Source organism: Pseudophryne corroboree, chromosome 4, assembly GCF_028390025.1.
Source record: "Pseudophryne corroboree isolate aPseCor3 chromosome 4, aPseCor3.hap2, whole genome shotgun sequence".
Classification (NCBI taxonomy): domain Eukaryota; kingdom Metazoa; phylum Chordata; class Amphibia; order Anura; family Myobatrachidae; genus Pseudophryne; species Pseudophryne corroboree.
Window position 1 is genome coordinate 385,336,797 of NC_086447.1, and position 16,914 is coordinate 385,353,710.

The window sequence follows — 16,914 nt, forward strand, 5'->3', positions numbered from 1 at the left end:
CAGGGTTGATGATGTCATAACACGTCATGTGATATCATTAACATATGAGGTGTATAAAATCGCAAGGACACTCAATTAGTATACATATAAAAACAACAGGGAGTATTAAGACCTAACTGGCATAAAAAACGAGTGGTTTAGGAGTTTATAAAGTGTTCTAATAGTCCAGTATTGTACTTTTTCTATTAAATTGCGGCACTTCCGCCACACTTCCGGTGACGGAGGGCCGCGTCACGTGATATCGGGTATTTCCGCCCCACTTCCGGGTATGTTCGTGCGCATGCGCCGACGGCGTCATCCATTCATTCTGCTGTGGTCTCTTCAGTTCACAGCAGCTCTAGTTCTGGTCTCCATGTTAGCATATGTATATTGCATAGCGGCGGCCATTTTGGGGATGATGTTCTCCATAGAATACATGCGGAATCGCGGTGGCCATCTTTATGTAGCCCCTGGAGACACACTTTCTTATTTCATCGGTAGCCATGGAAACCGGACCATGCAACGAGCAAAGAAGGAAAAAATGGTGAAGGCTCATGTACTGATTCAATTGTATATACAAATAAACATATATATACATATATACAACCAAATAAATATAACAAATGAGTATTTTTAAATATTTTTAAATATGTATAGACAAGAATTGATTATCTTAATAAGAGATACCTAATAAGTAAAACAAGCTGATATTTAATGTGCTATAAGATGTAGGTGGCTATTAAATGCATGTGAGGCATGGGAATTATGAGAAGTATTCATTAACTCATAGTGAGGAAGGGTTTGAAGTGATACGTGAATATTTAGTGAGTAAAACATAATGCACTGGTGACAGTGTGGTGCATCCTGGATGTATTAATAAAGTGATCTGGTTAGCAACTTATGGTGTTGATTAGGTCACTAGATAGCTCGATGTTATTTTTCCGTCCTTACAGTACCTAATATTCCCAGGCAGTCCCCTCCCTGGTACTGATCAGGCCCAAACACTGCTTAGCTTCCAAGATCGAACGAGATTGGGCGTACCAGTGTGGTTTGACTGTACTTGAGAGGTAAACATCTTAATGTCATGACCCAATCGCACATATTACACACACAAAACCAGTTTGTTCGCATGCTTTAATGAAAGGATACATGAGTGAGTGAAAGGTGAGAAGGGACGTGCGGGGAGGGCATATACAGTGGGTGAGTAGTACGAAATAATGTAGCACCTCACAAAAAGGGTGCAATTTCATAGCTCTCATTCAGACCCACCGGTTGTAGGGTCTGGAGCTGGAAGATCCAATACATCTCTCTTCTAGAGAGTTTGTTTGCGAGGTCTCCTCCTCTTTCCCCCAGGCGCACCAGCTCAATCGCTTTAAATGTGAGGTCCTCTGGATTAGAGTTATGGTGTGAAGTGAAATGTCTGGAGACCGTATGGCTCTCCACCTTGTTTTTTATATTCCTTATATGTTCCTGGATCCTCATCTTAAGTGGTCTCTTAGTTTTGCCCACATACTTCTTCCTGCAGGAACATTCCAGCAGGTAGATGACGGACACGGTATTACAGTTCATGAATTCCTTGATAGTGTAGATTTCCTTTTCTTCCATATCGCTGAAGGTTTTCCGGTTTGGATGTAGGAACTTGCAAATGTTGCATTTCCCGCATTTGAATGAACCCACACATCTAGGCATAGCAGAGCTCTTGGTAGACTTCTCTTTAAGTAGGCTGGGTGCAAGGTGGTCTTTTAGGTTCCTGGATTTTTTAAAAATGATGACTGGTTCGGGCGGTAAAAGGTCTTTGAGGACAGGGTCCATGAGTAGAATATTCCAGTGGGTCTTGAGTGATCTCCTGATGTTCTTCTCATGTTGATTATAGGAAGTGATGAAGGCTACCGAGTCTTTCTTGGGGTCTCTTATCTTATATTTCAGAAGTTCATCCCTGTTGATCTTCCTTGTTTTTTCCAGGGCTTTCTCCACGATATGTTCGGGGTACTCCTTATCTTGGAACCTCTTACTGTAGATTTTGAGTTGGTCATCACACTCTTTTTGCTTGGTACAGTTCCTCTTTATCCTTGAAAATTGTGACGCCGGAATGTTATCCTTCCACTTCTGGAGGTGGTTACTTCGATAGTGTAGATAGCTGTTCGTATCCACCTCCTTAATGTAGTTTTTGGTGGTGATGCCCCCATTCTCACCCGTTAATACCAAATCCAAATATTCGACTGACTTGTTGTTGATATTTGAAGTGAAGGTCAAGTTAAAATCATTCTGCCCCAGCTGATTTAAAAACTCATTAAAAGATTCGATCGTGCCGTTCCAAATGATTAAAATGTCATCGATATAGCGTCTGTAGAGCACCACCTTTTCTTTAAAGGCTTCCAGGCCGTATACATGAGTCTCTTCCCAATATCCCATAAATAAATTTGCGAAACTAGGTGCGAAAATCGTTCCCATAGCTGTGCCACAGCATTGTAAATAAAAATAGTTAAGAAATTTAAAATAATTATGACTGAGGATAAAAAGCATAAGATCACAGATAAAATCTCGGTGGGTTGGAGTCAGGGTTATATCATTGTTCAAGTATTCTCTGCATGCGGCTATACCCTTGGAATGTTCGATACATGTATATAGGGATTGAACATCCACAGTCGCCCACATGTAGGTATCCTTCCACTCCACAGTTCCGAGTACGTTAAGTATTGATGTTGTATCTTTCAGATAAGATGGTAATGTTTTAACGTATTTCTTTAAAAAAACATCCACGTACTCTGACAGGTTAGAGGTTAGTGAACCTATGCCCGCCACTATTGGTCTGCCAGGAGGATTTGTCAGTGACTTATGTATCTTCGGTAAGAAGTAAAAAATGGGGGTAATGGGATTGGATTGCATGAGAAATTGATACTCTTCCTTCGTAATCACTGTGTTCCGTAGTGCATGCAGAAGGATGGTCCTCAGTTCCTCTACAAATGGTTCTGCGTTTTTAAGGGTTGGCAGACACCTTTAATAAGGTTACGTGTTTTTTTAACGATTTTTAGCAATTTAACTTATTTGCATAATACTGAGAACCCACCTCACAAGTGGCGCTGTGTCAAATCTCCTTCTCTACACAAATTTTTCTGTGGTATACCGACATAGCAGCCTGGTGAGACGTATATCCAGTATTTTCCAGCATCTTCTCTAGAAATGCTTGGAGACACTGACCGCACGGTTAGAAGAAATGATTTATGCCAAAGAATATTCAATGAGAACAAACAGGTGGACGCACAGACACCCAACCAAGATCTAGACGATCTTTTTTGGGGGATGGAGAAACTTCTGAGTAAAGAAGTGAAAACGTGGTGGGATGTTAAAGGCTTGGAACACTACATTTCAGTTAATAGAATACCCAGAGGCCTAAGACTCCTAAAGCGGCCCACATTTGGTACACAGGATACGGAGTTTATAGAAGAATGGGACTCCATCCTACACAGATGCTCAATCGATCTCATGAAACTTCTTATCCGCAAAAAGAAGGACACCCTGGCGGAAATAGAGGTCGAAATAAAAGCAAAGGAAACTGAGATGAGCAGATTTAAGGAGAAAGAGGACTACATCATAAATGAGAAAGTACTTAACAAGAAACTAGAGCACATAGAAGGGGAGGTTATCAAAGGGAAGGAGAAGAAATTTCTTCGGGACAGAAATGATTACCACCAAGGACATGTGAAAAACTGGAGCCGTTTCAAGGCCCAGGGCCATCAGCCTAACAGAGTGGAAAGGTACCAATGGAAAACGGTACCAAGCAAAGGAACCAAGAATAGAACAAATAGTGAGGATTCCCCATCGAACCCACACATAAGAACAAATAACAGATTCACAGCCCTACAAAGAAAAGACTCCACAGGAAACCAGGATTTTTTATCCGCAAGAACAGGTGCACGAATGAAAGACGTGATACAGAAAACGGTGAGGGAAGACAGCAGACAGGCATCTCCCATGAAAAGAAGGCTCCTAGAAGAAGAGGAAAACGGGGCGGCAGGCGGGAGAGACCAGAAAAGAAGAAACCTACAATAATTGATCCACGAGATAGAGGCATCTTCAATCTCTCAAAACATACCCTTACGGAGCCTGAGGTTTCACTCCTCAGCAAAGGTTTAACTTTTGCACCAACAACTGGTCTGAATAAATTCGAAACCTTTATCGACCTTAATAAATTTGTGAGGAAACTCACCTTAAAAAGACATTTTTTACGTAAAGAAGATGCCGTCATAACCAACTACGAAGAACGCTCCAAATCTGGCCTCAAACCTACATCGAAGTATTACCCACTCGAGTCAAAAGGTAGCAATGTCAGTCTCTTCTATGATATGGTGAAAAAGGACCTGTGTGATAATGCACCTAAGAAAACAGAAGGAAAGAACTTGGGGAACCGTGAATGTGAAGCCCTGAAGAAAATGCAGAAGAACCATAATATAGTTATAAAACAAGCTGACAAAGGGGGGGGATTGGTCATAATGGACCACGACCTATATACGAGAGAGGCACAACGACTGTTAGGGGACACTAATTCCTACACACTACTCCAGAGTGATCCTAAAGAACCATTTGTAGAGGAACTGAGGACCATCCTTCTGCATGCACTACGGAACACAGTGATTACGAAGGAAGAGTATCAATTTCTCATGCAATCCAATCCCATTACCCCCATTTTTTACTTCTTACCGAAGATACATAAGTCACTGACAAATCCTCCTGGCAGACCAATAGTGGCGGGCATAGGTTCACTAACCTCTAACCTGTCAGAGTACGTGGATGTTTTTTTAAAGAAATACGTTAAAACATTACCATCTTATCTGAAAGATACAACATCAATACTTAACGTACTCGGAACTGTGGAGTGGAAGGATACCTACATGTGGGCGACTGTGGATGTTCAATCCCTATATACATGTATCGAACATTCCAAGGGTATAGCCGCATGCAGAGAATACTTGAACAATGATATAACCCTGACTCCAACCCACCGAGATTTTATCTGTGATCTTATGCTTTTTATCCTCAGTCATAATTATTTTAAATTTCTTAACTATTTTTATTTACAATGCTGTGGCACAGCTATGGGAACGATTTTCGCACCTAGTTTCGCAAATTTATTTATGGGATATTGGGAAGAGACTCATGTATACGGCCTGGAAGCCTTTAAAGAAAAGGTGGTGCTCTACAGACGCTATATCGATGACATTTTAATCATTTGGAACGGCACGATCGAATCTTTTAATGAGTTTTTAAATCAGCTGGGGCAGAATGATTTTAACTTGACCTTCACTTCAAATATCAACAACAAGTCAGTCGAATATTTGGATTTGGTATTAACGGGTGAGAATGGGGGCATCACCACCAAAAACTACATTAAGGAGGTGGATACGAACAGCTATCTACACTATCGAAGTAACCACCTCCAGAAGTGGAAGGATAACATTCCGGCGTCACAATTTTCAAGGATAAAGAGGAACTGTACCAAGCAAAAAGAGTGTGATGACCAACTCAAAATCTACAGTAAGAGGTTCCAAGATAAGGAGTACCCCGAACATATCGTGGAGAAAGCCCTGGAAAAAACAAGGAAGATCAACAGGGATGAACTTCTGAAATATAAGATAAGAGACCCCAAGAAAGACTCGGTAGCCTTCATCACTTCCTATAATCAACATGAGAAGAACATCAGGAGATCACTCAAGACCCACTGGAATATTCTACTCATGGACCCTGTCCTCAAAGACCTTTTACCGCCCGAACCAGTCATCATTTTTAAAAAATCCAGGAACCTAAAAGACCACCCTGCACCCAGCCTACTTAAAGAGAAGTCTACCAAGAGCTCTGCTATGCCTAGATGTGTGGGTTCATTCAAATGCGGGAAATGCAACATTTGCAAGTTCCTACATCCAAACCGGAAAACCTTCAGCGATATGGAAGAAAAGGAAATCTACACTATCAAGGAATTCATGAACTGTAATACCGTGTCCGTCATCTACCTGCTGGAATGTTCCTGCAGGAAGAAGTATGTGGGCAAAACTAAGAGACCACTTAAGATGAGGATCCAGGAACATATAAGGAATATAAAAAACAAGGTGGAGAGCCATACGGTCTCCAGACATTTCACTTCACACCATAACTCTAATCCAGAGGACCTCACATTTAAAGCGATTGAGCTGGTGCGCCTGGGGGAAAGAGGAGGAGACCTCGCAAACAAACTCTCTAGAAGAGAGATGTATTGGATCTTCCAGCTCCAGACCCTACAACCGGTGGGTCTGAATGAGAGCTATGAAATTGCACCCTTTTTGTGAGGTGCTACATTATTTCGTACTACTCACCCACTGTATATGCCCTCCCCGCACGTCCCTTCTCACCTTTCACTCACTCATGTATCCTTTCATTAAAGCATGCGAACAAACTGGTTTTGTGTGTGTAATATGTGCGATTGGGTCATGACATTAAGATGTTTACCTCTCAAGTACAGTCAAACCACACTGGTACGCCCAATCTCGTTCGATCTTGGAAGCTAAGCAGTGTTTGGGCCTGATCAGTACCAGGGAGGGGACTGCCTGGGAATATTAGGTACTGTAAGGACGGAAAAATAACATCGAGCTATCTAGTGACCTAATCAACACCATAAGTTGCTAACCAGATCACTTTATTAATACATCCAGGATGCACCACACTGTCACCAGTGCATTATGTTTTACTCACTAAATATTCACGTATCACTTCAAACCCTTCCTCACTATGAGTTAATGAATACTTCTCATAATTCCCATGCCTCACATGCATTTAATAGCCACCTACATCTTATAGCACATTAAATATCAGCTTGTTTTACTTATTAGGTATCTCTTATTAAGATAATCAATTCTTGTCTATACATATTTAAAAATATTTAAAAATACTCATTTGTTATATTTATTTGGTTGTATATATGTATATATATGTTTATTTGTATATACAATTGAATCAGTACATGAGCCTTCACCATTTTTTCCTTCTTTGCTCGTTGCATGGTCCGGTTTCCATGGCTACCGATGAAATAAGAAAGTGTGTCTCCAGGGGCTACATAAAGATGGCCACCGCGATTCCGCATGTATTCTATGGAGAACATCATCCCCAAAATGGCCGCCGCTATGCAATATACATATGCTAACATGGAGACCAGAACTAGAGCTGCTGTGAACTGAAGAGACCACAGCAGAATGAATGGATGACGCCGTCGGCGCATGCGCACGAACATACCCGGAAGTGGGGCGGAAATACCCGATATCACGTGACGCGGCCCTCCGTCACCGGAAGTGTGGCGGAAGTGCCGCAATTTAATAGAAAAAGTACAATACTGGACTATTAGAACACTTTATAAACTCCTAAACCACTCGTTTTTTATGCCAGTTAGGTCTTAATACTCCCTGTTGTTTTTATATGTATACTAATTGAGTGTCCTTGCGATTTTATACACCTCATATGTTAATGATATCACATGACGTGTTATGACATCATCAACCCTGTAACAGCCCAACAGTGCTATAAATAGGCATATCATTTCATTCTGTCCTTACCCTTTGAAGAAGTCAGCTGTGACGAAACGCGTTGGGCTCCCTGTGGTGACCCCCCTGTGCCTATTTTAAAAGTTAAGTTTTATCTCCTTATACTTTTACTAAGACGCTTTTATAACTTCAGGATTTTTAATAATAATTTTGTGTGCTCAATAAAACTTGTTTTTATCATTTTATAGTTCTTTGGCTTTTAAATCAGTCTTTTAACAATTTTGCATTTTAAATCACACTAGTCGCCGGTACCTTTATTCCCCCATTTTCTAAATTTCCCAGCAGTCCTGTACCAGCACTGCGTTTTTAAGGGTTGGCAGACACCTTTAATAAGGTTACGTGTTTTTTTAACGATTTTTAGCAATTTAACTTATTTGCATAATACTGAGAACCCACCTCACAAGTGGCGCTGTGTCAAATCTCCTTCTCTACATATATATATATTTATATATATATATATATATATAGCAGTACGGTACAGTAGTCCACTGCTCTACCTCTGTGTCGTCAAGTATACTATGCGTCCATACCTGTGCTGCATTTTAGTTGTGCGCAGTATATAGTAGGAGGACAGTGCAGAATTTTGCCGACCACCAGTATATATAGCAGTACGATACAGTAGTCCACTGCTCTACCCCTTTGTCATCAAGTATACTACAAAAGTTCAGTAAAATGACCCAAAAATGAAAATTAAAAGCATCTGATGAGAAGCGTAAACTTGCCAATATGCCATTTATGACACGGAGTGGCAAGGAACGGCTGAGGCCCTGGCCTATGTTCATGGCTAGTGGTTCAGATTCACATGAGGGTGGAAGCACTCATCCTCTCGCTAGAAAACTGCAGTGCCACTCCTAGATGGGCCAGGTGTTTGTGTCGGCCACTTGGGTCGCTTAGCTTAGCCATCCACCGACCTTGGTGCACCTCTTTTTTTCTTTGCATCATGTACTGTTTGGGCACTATTTTCTAAATCTGCCATCCTGTCTGACACTGCAGTGCCACTCCTAGATGGGCTAGGTGTTTGTGTCGGCCACCTGGGTCGCTTAGCTTAGTCACACAGCTACCTCATTGCACCTCTTATTTTCTTTGCATCATGTGCTGTTTGGGGACTATTTTTTTAATCTGCCATCCTGTCTGACACTGCAGTGCCACTCCTAGATGGGCCAGGTGTTTGTGTCGGCCACTTGGGTCGCTTAGCTTAGCCATCCAGAGACCTTGGTGCACCTCTTTTTTTCTTTGCATCATGTGCTGTTTGGGCACTATTTTCTAAATCTGTCATCCTGTCTGACACTGCAGTGCCACTCCTAGATGGGCCAGGTATTTGTGTCGGCCACTTGGGTCGCTTAGCTTAGTCACACAGCTACCTCATTGCACCTCTTTTTTTCTTTGCATCATGTGCTGTTTGGGGACTATTTTTTTAAATCTGCCATCCTGTCTGACACTGCAGTGCCACTCCTAGATGGGCCAGGTGTTTGTGTCGGTCACTTGGGTCGCTTAGCTTAGCCATCCAGAGACCTTGGTGCACCTCTTTTTTTCTTTGCATCGTGTGCTGTTTGGGGACAATTTTTAAATCTGCCATCCTGTCTGACACTGCAGTGCCACTCCTAGATGGGCCAGGTGTTTGTGTCGACCACTTGGGTCGCTTACCTTAGTCACACAGCTACCTCATTGCACCTCTTTTTTTTCTTTGCATCATGTGCTGTTTGGGGACTATTTTTTAAATCTGCCATTCTATCTGACACTGCAGTGCCACTCCTAAATGGGCCAGGTGTTTGTGTCGGCCACTTGGGTCGCTTAGCTAACCCATCCAGCGACCTCGGTGCAAATTTTAGGACTAAAATTAATACAGGTTGAGTATCCCATATCCAAATATTCCGAAATACGAAATATTCCGAAATACGGACTTTTTTGAGTGAGAGTGAGATAGTGAAACCTTTGTTTTTTGATGGCTCAATGTACACAAACTTTGTTTAATACACAAATTTATTAATAATATTGTTTTAAATGACCTTCAGGCTGTGTATATAAGGTGTATATGAAACATAAATGAAATGTGTTAATGTAGACACACTTTGTTTAATGCACAAAGTTATAAAAATATTGGCTAAAATTACCTTCAGGCTGTGTGTTTAGGGTGTATATGTAACATAAATGCATTCTGTGCTTAGATTTAGGTCCCATCATCATAAGATCTCATTATGGTATGCAATTATTCCAAAATACGGAAAAATCCGATATCCAAAATACCTCCGGTCCCAAGCATTTTGGATAAGGGATACTCAACCTGTATTGTGAGGTGTGAGGTGTTCAGAATAGACTGGAAATGAGTGGAAATTATGGTTATTGAGGTTAATACTCTGGGTTCAAAATGACCCCCAAATTCTATGATTTAAGCTGTTTTTGAGGGTTTTTTGTAAAAAAACACCCGAATCCAAAACACACCCGAATCCGACAAAAAATTTCAGGGAGGTTTTGCCAAAATGCGCCCGAATCCAAAACACGGCCGCGGAACCGAATCCAAAACCAAAACACAAAACCCGAAAAAAATTCCGGTGCACATCACTAGTTAACAGAAATTAAGGTTGCCTCCCGCCGCCGCAGCTTAGCTGCACCCGCAGGAGGCCCGCCACCATATGTCAGATCGTGGCGGCTGCGTGTGATGTCATGCAGCCGCGATCACGCCCCTGTTCACGCTGCACCGCCTCCTTGTTTGCCGGCCTACCCACCCTTCCCGCCCCGTGACCCCCTCTGCCTGATTTGCAGGCGGAGGCGATCACATTTTCTGCCCCCCCAACAGAAAATGCGGGCGCATGCGCAGGATGGGCCCTTCGCATGCGCCCGCATCTTTTTTGTAATCTTTGTTCTTGGATTGCACACTGCGATCCAACCTGAATTAGGCCCTTTGTCTGCAACTTGATAATTGTGTATAGCTCTACGGTGTCTTCAGCATGTTTATAATGTTCTTCAGTTTCTCACAAAGTTTCAAATAGACTCTCTTGTGTTTCCTCTAAATAAGTGGTTCTATTAGTTACAGTTGAAATTGATTTAGAAACTGGAAAATTCAGAATAGACCTTCAATGGAATCTTATATTAAATTGAGCTGTGTTTAAAGTTCTTGGAAGCAAATTCAGGAGTGAGTAAAAGATGCACTTAATCATCTTGAAGGTCACTAATGCATCGTAAATATTGTGAGAGAATATTAGTTCTTTCAAGTTGCCTATTTGACTTTGGCTCAAAAGAGGAAACCAACTTAAAATGAACTCCAAGAGCAAAGCAAAACATTTTTCCAGAATTTAATAATATTTGTATAGCTCTATATGGGTGGTATTCATGTGACCATCGTCAGCTGACCGACAGTCACATGACCTCCTCCACCAGCCCGACGGGTCACTATCCCGACGGTCGGCATGCCGACCAACAGGGACTATTTCCACTCGTGGGTGTCAACGACACCAATAGAGTGGGAATAGAATCCGTGGCGACTGCAGGTCGCCACCGAGCCTGCAGCGTGGCGAGCGCAGCGAGCCCGCAAGGGGCTTGCTGCACCTGCCCCTCCCCGCCGGGATCCCGGCGTTGGTATGCTGCCGGGATCCCGGCGTTGGTAAGCTGACCGGCGGTCAGGAGACCGCCGGTCAGCAGTACTACACCCCTCTATATAGCCACATACACACGGTGCGATATAACTACTGATATGGACTATATAGTGGATATCGCACCACGTGTAAACACCTTGTGATGCCGATGCTCGCTCCTGTGGGAATGGTATCGCAAGAAAAAATAGACTATGCAGGGAGGTAAATTTTGACTAGAAAGTATACAATCTAGTACATTATATAGTCAAAATTGGCCATAGTCAAAATCGTACATATCCAGAATCGCACTGTGTGTATAGTCAATATCACCGGTTCTGGGCTCCAGAGAATTCAAGGGAAATTGCATAGTGCAAATTGGCCACAAAGGCAGAATCACACCGTGTATATGCCCCTTATGACACTATAATGTGAGGAATGCAGTCAATAAGTCTAAATATGAAAAAAAAAATCACTAAGTCTGTAGCAGTGGCATAAATATATAAAAGTTTCTGGCACCCCCACATTAATTATAGTTTTTACCTACATGCTTGTTGCCAGGGGTTTTTTGCTCATTGCCAAGGGTTTCATGCTTGCTGCAAGGGGTTTCCTGCTCATTGTCAGGGGTTTCATGCTTGGGGCTTCATGCTTGTTGCCAGGGGTTTCTTGCTCGCTGCCAGGAGTTTCATACTTGGGATTGACACTGGTTTCATGCTCGTTGACAGGGGTTTCATGCTCAGTAGCAGTGCCAGCGTTCCCGAAATCCATCCACTGCCGGGTAATGCTACACATGTTATGCTTCCCTGACAGATGCTAGAGGTCCAATAGGACCTCTAGCATCTGTCTTTCCCTTGGCTGCGGCCATTTTTGAAGTGACATTTTCAGCATATTTCCATGCGGACTGCCAGACCACATGGAATGGCACCCCAAGCCACCACGTGGTCTGCAGTGGCTATTGCTACACCACTGTTCTGCAGTCTAACACCTGTGGTTTGAGTAACATAATCCATCTCTGTAAGAAGGCCAACTACAACCACAATTGTTTCTTACCCTTAAGGAGGTAAATCAACTCTGAAATGAATGGAAATTAGTCACCCATGGCAAGGAAGAAGTTGAATTAAACCAACTGGCAAATTGCATGGAATCTTGGGGGATATGTATTATAGCGGCACATATCTGACACCTGCAGCTATCGATTTCTACAGCTGCAGGTGGCGTTGCTCATACACCCCAGCCAGGGACTGCGTTGTCTCTGTCTGCAGCGGCTGCCGACTCCGGGCTGCATGTGAGATCTCGTGAGACACAGTGATGCTGATGCACTGTGTGCACAGGCGGGGGGGGTTCACTCCCCCCGCTTTGGCAGACAAGATGTTTATACATCTTTTTGATGTTCCTTCCTGCTTCACCTCGGTAGGCTGCGGAAAGAGATGCTTATTTTGCCACATGGGGAAGTTAAGTATACTTAACTTTACCTGTCGGGATTCTGCTCATCAGGATTCTGACCACCGGCATCCCGACCACTGGTATCCCATACCAAACACTATTCGACACTACTCGGAATCTGACACTACTCGGAATGCCAACACCGGCATCCCAAATAGGGTCATCTGCCCAGCACCAGGTTTAGGTTCAGGTTGCAGCAGGTGTGGGGGTGGGGTTAGGGTTAGGCTGCAGTCCGGAGGGTTAGGTTTAGGCTGCGGGGGTGGGAGGGTTAGGCTTGGCTGCTAGAAGACAGAGTTAGGATTAGGGGTAAGTATACTTATCTTCTCCTGTTGGGATTCTGATCATTGGGATGCTGCAGTTGGTACTCTGACTGCCGGCATCCCAACCCATCCAGATTGTCAGGTTTTTTCATGTTTCTTCTATAGTAGACTAGAATGTCTTGCCAGATGCTGATCAGGGCTGGCCTGCCAAGCGTGGTGACCTTGACTGACCCCTTTGAACTGTCTACTCACTTGGCCATCACCATTATTTTGTTTACAATCTAGATCAGTGATCTCCAACCCGTAGCTCGCGAGCTACCGGTAGCTCGCAGTAGTATTTTCGGTAGCTCACAGAGCGCACGGGCTTGGGCAGTCACTGGCACTCCTTCCTTCATTTTTAATATGGCGCCGGCCGTCAGACAATCAGAGCTCGTGGACCGGCAGTGGTGGCACCTGATTGGCTGCCGGACCGCAAGTTTTGATTGGCTCACTTACCGGCACCATATTTTAAATGCCCGCCGCTGCCGGAGACTGTCACCTTCACTGCAGCCACTCTCCGGACTTCACAGGAGAGTCGCGCACTGCGCTCTCCTCCCCTTCCGTCCCTCATACAGGAGGAGAAGCACCGGTGGCAGCAGAATAAGCCAGCAAGCAGCGGGGGGGCATTTTAAATGGCACTTGTGGGGGGAAGAATTGTATCTGGCACTGGTGGGGGCATTGTATCTGGCACTGCTGGGGGGCAATATTTGTGTATCTTTCACTGCTTGGGGCATTATTTGTGTATCTGGCACTGCTGGGAGGCATTATTTGAATTTCTGGCACTGCTGGGGACATTATTTGTGTTTCTGGCACTGCTGAGGGGCACTACGCGGGGGATGGGGCATTACTTGTAGTTGTGAGACCACACCCACTTTTGTGAGGCCACACTCACTTTCGCACGCGCATTGGGGGGAGGGGGTAGCTCCTTCAGAGGTTTTATATTCCGAAAGTAGCTCACACCCCAATTAAGTTTGGAGACCACTGATCTAGATTTTAGCTTTTATACAGCGGCTGACCGCGGGTAACCCCACCGCTGACTGCAAAGTTCCCACGATTGAAATTAATGGAAGGAGCTGTGCGATGCGCTGTCTGCCAGCTCAGACGCGCAAAGCCAATCAGGAGAGTGCCACGAAGTGGCGCTTCCTGATTGGCTGAAGGGACCTTCTGTGACAGGAGTCACGGGGGGTCTCTGCATTCGGGGAAAGGGGTCCCATGTGTAAACATGGGACCCCTTTCAGTCCGTCTGGTTCGGGTAAATGCATTTTTTTGTTTTGCCAAGTACGTGGATTACAATAAAAGAACCGGACACTGGATCAGGTGAGTATAATTTTATTTTCAGGTACCCCGGACGTCGACATTGGAGACGTGGCCAGAGTCGGCGTGTCAACATAGGTAAGCATGTGTGTCGGCATGTATGTAATAAAGTTATACTTTCACGGTGTCTGTGTCCTGTTTTTATTTGGGTATTTTTTTTGCAGTAGAACTACAGGTACCAGCGGGCCCGTTTTCCCCCTGCATGCTGGTACTTGTGGTTCCCCAAGTACCGGCTTGCGGGGGAGGCTTGCTGGGACTTGTAGTTCTTCTGCAAAAAACAATATTCTTACATTTTCAACAGGGCTATCAGCCCCCCATCAGCAGCCCATGGATGGGGGGACAGCCTCGGGCTTCACCCCTGGCCCTTGGGTGACTGGGAGGGACCCCTTGATTGAAGGGGTCCCCACTCCTCCAGGGTACCCCGGCCAGGGGTGACTAGTTGGGTATTTAATGCCACGGCCGCAGGGAGCGGTATAAAAGTGTCCCCCGGCTGTGGCATTATCTGTCCAGCTAGTGGAGCCCGGTGCTGGTACAAAAAATACAGGGGACCCCTACTCTTTTTTCCCCTGTATTTTTTGCACCAGGACCAGGCGCAGAGCCCGGTGCTGGTTGTTAAAATACAGGGGATCCCCTGTCATTTTTTTCCCATTTTTTGGCAACCAGGACCAGCTCAAAGAGCCCGAGGCTGGTTATGCTTAGGAGGGGGGACCCCACACATTTTTTTTTCTGATTTTTACCCCATTCCATAAAAAATATATATATATATATATATATATATATATATATATTTTTTTTTTTTTTTTAAATATATCAATAATACTTGTGCCTCCTGAATACACAAACCAAGTACCTAATCCCTTCTAATATAAATAGATATGCTATTACCAATAAAAAAAACACAAAAAAAAATTTTTAAAATTTTTTATTAGATTCCGCCAGCAAAGTGTGGCAGATTGAAAATGACGAATTTACTGTCTAAAAGCACTTCAATTGAATATACTTTTGTCGAAATGCCGCATTTGTACCATTGCAGAAATGTCAAATTTGACAAATGTTGAATTTCAAAAAGTCGAATTTGGAATGCCCGTTTTTTTGACGAAAAGTACTGAATTTCATTGTCGATTTTTTTTTTGGCGAAAATGTCCCGTCTTTCGACATTTTCGGGAATTCGACCGCAATTGCATATACCCCTATATATAGTTATATTTTTGACTCTTCGGGAGCACCACCGGATCCATAAGTACCTTACCCTTGTCTTAAAGGTATCTCATCATAAACGACAGAGGCCCTCATTCCAAGTTGTTCGCTCGCAAGCTGCTTTTAGCAGCTTTGCACATGCTAAGCCGCCGCCTACTGGGAGTGAATCTTAGCTTATCAAAATTGCGAACGAAAGATTAGCAAAATTGCGAATAGACACTTCTTAGCAGTTTCTGAGTAGCTCCACACTTACTCGGCATCTGCGATCAGTTCAGTGCTTGTCGTTCCTGGTTTGACGTCACAAACACACCCAGCGTTCGCCCAGACACTCCTCCGTTTCTCCAGCCACTCCCGCGTTTTTCCCAGAAATGGTAGCGTTTTTTCGCACACACCCATAAAACGGCCTGTTTCCGCCCAGAAACACCCACTTCCTGTCAATCACATTACGATCACCAGAACGAAGAAAAAAACTCGTAATGCCGTGAGTAAAATACCTAACTGCATAGCAAATTTACTTGGCGCAGTCGCACTGCGGGCATTGCGCATGCGCATTAGCGACTATTCGCTTCGTTGCAAGAAAAAAATAACGAGCGAACAACTCGGAATGACCCCCAGAATTGTTAAAGATTATTACCGGTTAGATTATAACCACATCTGCATTTTGTGGCTATACCTGTGCACAGACCACCCAATAGGCCGCAAATTATACCAGTTAACCACAGCCTAGGCATAGGCAGTATAAGCAGATGCCTAGGGGCATTTGAAAAACCTAGGAGCATCTAGGCAGGCTGAACATCTAAATTCTAATTAACAATTTCAGATAGTAGCTTTAATGCACTAGTGATGGGCAATGCAATAAAAAATGTTTTTGTTTATTGTGGTGCATCGTGCACAGCACAGCTGGGACAAGCACTGCAGAGAAGCCATGGTGGTAAGCCATAAGACATCAAAGAAGGTAAGGGTAGTGGCTGGAGAGACACACTTGTATGCACTGGGTTCAGATCAGTGGCGTAAGTTCGCCCCAGTCGCCCGGAGGCATGATAAATGTGGGTGCCCCGCTACATACTGTATACACACACACCCTTCATATGTAGCTATCCGGCACTCGTGTTGAACAGTAGTAGCGTGCTCAGGTGCCTTTCCCAATAGTAATATAGATACACATACAAAGTGTACGGCACTCCAAGTCAGTCATCACAATAAAATAGACACCAGCATACCTTTATAGCACACCTACAGTACTCCCTCACCCAACAGCGTCTCACAATGTAGATGCTTTGGCACAGTGGTGTGCCGATATACAGTATATATATAAAAAACACACAAACACCTCTTTCACTTAAACACACACACAAACACCTCTTTCACTTAAACACACACACGCCTCTCACTTACACTCACACCTCTTACTTAAACACACACATGCCTTTTTCACTTAAACACACACACCTCCTTCGCTTAAACACACACACAATCCTCACTTACACACACGCCTCTCACTTACACACACACCTCTCACACATACACCTCTCACTTACACACACGCCTCTCACT

The 16,914-nt window shown here is 43.8% G+C and overlaps 2 pseudogenes; one reads left to right on the top strand and one right to left on the bottom strand.

The window, feature by feature from the left end:
• Positions 1-923: 923 nt before the first annotated feature.
• On the bottom strand, positions 924-1,041 carry LOC134913000 (5S ribosomal RNA; annotated as a pseudogene).
• A 5,420-nt stretch (positions 1,042-6,461) lies between these two features.
• On the top strand, positions 6,462-6,579 carry LOC134913002 (5S ribosomal RNA; annotated as a pseudogene).
• Positions 6,580-16,914: the final 10,335 nt, after the last annotated feature.